We start from the raw sequence: 5,795 nt of genomic DNA, 5'->3' as shown, positions 1-5,795 counted from the left end.
GGGAAAGAGGAAGTAAAATTATCTCTATTTGCAGATGACATGATTCTACACATAGAAAATTCAGAAGTATACCTCCCCCCAAAAAAATAAGAAAAATAAAACACTCAGGGAAGTGATAAATGAATACAGTAAAGGGGTGGGATACAAAATCAACTATAAAAATGTAGTATTTTTATACAGCAGCAATGAACAAACTGAGGTAAAATGGAAGAGAGCAATCTTACTTACAATAGCCACAAAAACAATAAGATACCTTGAAATAAACCTAACAGACGAAGTCAAAAACCTCTACAAGAAAAACTATGATAAACACGAGACATGAACTAAAAATGATACAAAAAAAGTGGTAAAACATCCCATCTTCCTTGATTGGAAGAATTGACATAATCAAGATCTCAAATTTCTGAAGATAATCTACAAATTCAAAGTAATTCCAATCAAACTACCAGAAATATTTCTCAAAGAAATAGAAAAGGAGGAGGTACCAAGGTGAGTGTTCATATGTTAGACACTTTTTTAAATGTAGGCTCCAGATGACACGGCTGTTTCTAACGGGGGTTAAAGTTTAACTTTCTATGTGCTATATGAATTCATTGTTCTCTGCTTAGTAGAGAACCGTAATCTCAACCTAAACTTTTGTCAGATTTTACAATTAGATTTTTCAAGTAAATCAAATTATCCCTTCTCTCGGTTATGGATGATTTTTATCATTGAGGTGATATGTCGATATTTTGTTGGGATATTTTCTTTTACAGTGTTTATTGTGCATAATGCCAGAGTTATTTTTTTATTACTCATTTTTATTATTTTTGTTCAATATGAAATTCAGGATTAGATTTTAAAAAGAGTCCATGTATGTATGTACATATTTTAAGGCATAGAAAATAATTTTGAGAGGAATAAAGGTAAAAGTTTGAGATTCTGGGATTTTTAGGTATCACTACTTTCCTCCTCCTATGACTAACCTTAAACACACCATAGGTCCCTGGCATGAAATTGTTGTTTTGTCTGTAGTTAACCAGGTGATTTTATGAGCTCTCATCTATGCAATAATGCATTTAGTTTCTGAAATAAATGTTGAATTATTAAAAGAAAAACACCTTTGAAGGTGAGATAACCTTAGAATTTTAACAAAAAATGACTCTTGAACAATTGTTGAATGTTACAAACTTGTAAAGCATCATAAATTTTAGGCCAAAATAAGAAGTGCTTTTTGACTGATATCTGCTAAGAGGCTTCATTTATTTTGAGCCTCACATAAAATTTCTCACATTTTTATTATCAGACAATTTTGTAATTTTTTTATCCTGAGCATTTTGCCCTTGAGTCCATGAAACTTAAATAGAAAATATTACCTGTACAATAATTAGCTAAATATCTATCTAAATCTATCCAAAGGAAAATAGAAGAGCTTTTCTGAGTGTTAAGTTTTTTAAACTTAGTGTTCTGTTTGGAAAAGATGTTAAGAGCTCATATATGTTTTTCTTATAACACAGTTAGAAATACCACTATTTTAGTCACAAGGCTAGAGAGGGCAAAATGTTGCCTGTGCTGAATGATTTCTCACTTGATGGTCTCTGAAGCTTACCCCGTGTTGGGTACATAGACATCCACATAGCCAACAGTATCAAAGTGTAGACCTTGTACAACTTAACTTCTGTTTTTCATTTTTAAAAATTCTTTAATTTGTTTATTTCTCTTCAGAAAGACCATTTTAACAGTGTGTGTGCTTTTTTTTAATATTGTGAATGAGAACCCTGTGGATTTATTTTTAACTATTATTTTATTAAAAATAAGCTAAAGTAGGTATGCTGTAAGTTAATCATATCTGTGGAGATATGCAACTGGAAGTCAGAGCCTGATATCACACAGTTTTGCCAAAGAGAGAGAAAGCTAAGATGTGTTTGATATTTTCAGCTCTAAACATGAATGGATGCTTGCATACAGTAAGAATAGTGCTCAGATTTGGTTCATAGCCTGTCAGTAGAATTGAGACCACTGACCAACTGATGCTCGTAAAATAGCAATGCAGCAGAAGTTGTCATTTTTCTATCTTCAGATTTGTTCATTTAAAAGATTAGTCATTGCTATTTAAGATTATTTTAGAATTTGAAGCAAACTGAAACCAGCAAGAAAAGAGAATTAAAATAGTATGAATGGATTTCTAGTCTCTAATTCGCCAAATTACCTCTAATAATAACACACACAAAGAAAATAGAAGTCACCAAAATATATGAAATATTTGGGTAGTTTATTAGTGGGAAGATGAATCTTCTTATTAAGACTATCTCCGTTTGTAAATTAGTGACACTAGCACTCAAAATTTGCATCAGCATTAAGCTCATTTTTTCCTCCCCTAACCAAAAACTCACTGAAAATTCCACTGTGATTTCAATTTAAGCTGGTTAAGTGTCACAGGTGACATATTTAACACAGCCTGGTATAGTAGCGTATAAAACTAGCCAGAATACAATGTGGGGCACGTTTTATTTTAATAATTCATTCAAACATGAGGCTTATTTCTCATATGGAAGTAATGTATCTGTTTTAAAAATATTACTAGAAAAATAACTACATAATGACCTTCCCGAGCACTATTTTTGGTTTTATGCCCCTTCTGTGTTCAGGCTGTGTTATTTTTTGAAAGTACTATTTTTACTGTAATCTTCAAACTGTAATAATTTAAAGAGAACTGATCAAACACACCTTTCTATTTCCTTTTCTTTACCATGTAAATATTATTTGTGTAAACATTACAAAAAGGAATTCGAACAATTTGAGTTTGAGGATTTTTTCTTAGGCCTGTGCTTCAATGACAAGTATTTTTCCTGTGTGAAAAATGCCATACAACTATTGCACTACCTTCTGTATGAACTGTGTTGGTATCGGGTCTGTATGTCAAGAGCCGGGTGTTTATAGCTGCAGAGTTTTTTAAATGGTTTTATTCCTCTTCTAGAAGAGTTTTAAAGGAACCTAGGAAGCACTTAATTTGTAGAAGGAAAAGGAATAGGAATGTTTACAGTCTCTAGCGTATCTATGTTAGTTGAGACCCTCTATGAGTAGCCTGTTGACCTCGGGATTTTTCAAATTTACCTGGCCAAATGACGTGAGCATTAGTCTTTTTCATTTCTTTCTTTTTAAAAGTCCAGGGGTGTTTATAGCTGCAGAGTTTTTAAAATGGTTTTATTCCTCTTCTAGAAGAGTTTTAAAGGAATCTAGGAAGCACTTATTTTGTAGAAGGAAAAGGAATAGGAATGTTTACGGTCTCTAGCATATCTATGTTAGTTGAGACCCTCTACCAGTAGCCTGTTGACCTCAGGATTCTTCAGATTTACCTGGTCAAATGACTTGAGCATAAGTCTCTCTCATTTATTTTTTCTTTTTAAAGTCCAGTCTGTAAGCCGTATGCTTTTACTACTATAAACAAAACTATAGGGCATCATACTTGGAAATCAGTAGTAATAAATTTAATTCATCAGCTTTTTAAAATAATATATTCACTATTGATCTCCTTCCAGTTTTTTGAGGTACACTCTCTTACAATCAGTTTTTAAACCACCCCACTATCTTCTGCAAACAAGGGGTACAAGTGTTGCTTACCAGAAGGTAATCTTTAATAAAAGAAAGAAAGAAAGAAAGAAAGAAAGAAAGAAAGAAAAAAAAACTTCTGCTTCAAAGGCTTGTGAAATAATCCGATCCCTTTTTGAAAATGAAGATGAATTTGGCTGTGTCCTGGTGGAACAGTGGTGCTATAATAGCTGATGTAAAGCCAGTGCTGAGGTTTGTCTGACTTCTTTAGTGACCTTACAGGGTTTGCTTTTATTTTCTCTCTCTCTTCTTTTGGTTGATTTCTTTAAAACATAGTAAGTTTATGATTTTTCCAGCCAGAAAAAAAAAAGAAATAGAAAAGGCAATCATAAAATTTATCTGAAATCATAAAAGGTCCCTTATCACCAAAGCATACTACATAAAGGGAATAAGTAGGAGGCATCGACTTCTTCAACTCAAAACGTATTACAAAGCTGTGATAATTAATACAGCATGGTATTGGCACAAAACCATGCATGTAGACCAATGGAACAGAATTGAGATAGTAAAGATAAACCCCAAATTATATGGCCAATTGATCTTTGAAAAGGGGCCAGAGCAATCCAGTGCAGAAAACAAAATCTCTTCAGTAAATAGTGTTGGGAAAACTGGATATCCACATGCAAAAGAATGAAACTGGACTGCTATCTCTAACAGCTAACAAAGATTTATTTAAAATGGATTAAGTATCTAAACAAAACCTCAAACTACAAAACTGCTGGATGAAAACACAGTGGAAACTCTTGGAGACATTGGAGTAGGCAAAGACTTCTTTAAAAGACCCTGAAAGCACTGGCAATAATCCCCAAAAGAGACAGATGGGACTACATTAGGCTATAAAGCTTCTCCAAAGAAAAAGAAACAGTAACTAGAGTGAGGACACAACCATCAGAGTGAGAGAATATATTTTGAAACAATACCTCAGATAAGGGATTGATAACCAAAATATACAAGGATCTCAAGCTGCTTACTCCCCCATTAAAAAAAAAAGATGATCCAATTAATTAATCCAATTAAAAGATGGAAAAAATGACCTGTACAGTCAGCTATACAAGGAAGACACGTGATTCACCACAAGCATATGAAAACATGATCAACATCTCTTTTCATAAGGTAAAATGCAAATTAAAACCACAATGAGATACAACTTAAGCCCAGTCAGAATGGCTAAAATTAAATTTAGAAAAAAAGAATAAGTGTGGGCAGGACTGTGGTGAAAAGGAAATTCTCTTATGCTGTAGGTTAGTACATTTAAATTAGTACAACCACTGTGGAGAATGATATGGAGATTCCTTAGACCTATGAATAGAACTACCATATGACCCAGTAATTTTACTCTTAGATATTTACCCAAAGGATAGAAAAACTCTCAGTCGAAAAATTATTTGCACATCCATGTTTATTGCAGCATTATTCACTTTTGCTAGGACATGGAATAAACCCAAATGTTCAAAAATAGATGCATGGATTGAAAAACTGTGGCATATGCACGTTGTAAAATACTACTTAGCCATAAAAAAAAAGAGACCCTAACATTTGATAGAATGTGAACAAATATATGGAAGATTTGCTTCTAAGCCAGGCAGGCCAGACTATGATACAGAAGCGTTGTATATCCCCACTTAATATATACTGAATGTCTATATTATGTGGCAGAAACTGAATATTGAAAGCTATAAAAGCATGAAGAACATTTGTGGACACTAGACGCAGTGTGGAAGGAGGGTAGGAAATGGAAGAGGGTAAGAGAAAGGGAATAAAGGGCAAAAAGAAAGAAACAAATATTTATGAGACACACAAATGGAAAATTATCTGTTGATGACAATGCGTATGTAATATTTTTGACTGGGCTAGTATACAGTGTATGCATACTGGATAAATTTATTTTGAATGCTGTAATGCTATACAGTGATTTAATGTATAAAAATAAATTATTAACAAAAGAATGTGCTGTTTAATTCCTCATATTTTTAGGGTTTTTTTTTTTTTTCATTTTTCCATCTGTTGATTTTAAATTTCCTTTTCCAGAGAAAATACTTTTTATAAATTTGATCTTTCAAATTTACTGAGACTTTTATTATGGTCTAACATTTGATCTAGCCTGGATAATGTACTATGTAAAATTTATATTATGTATTTTGCTTCTCTTTTTGCAGTATTGTGTACATTGTCTATGAGGTGTAGTTTTCTTTTTCTTTTTCTTTTTC

This window comes from Tupaia chinensis, unplaced genomic scaffold, assembly GCF_000334495.1.
Source record: "Tupaia chinensis unplaced genomic scaffold, TupChi_1.0 Scaffold146567_1, whole genome shotgun sequence".
Lineage (NCBI taxonomy): Eukaryota > Metazoa > Chordata > Mammalia > Scandentia > Tupaiidae > Tupaia > Tupaia belangeri.
The sequence above is the reverse complement of the archived record's forward strand: the minus strand, read 5'-3'. Positions refer to the sequence as shown.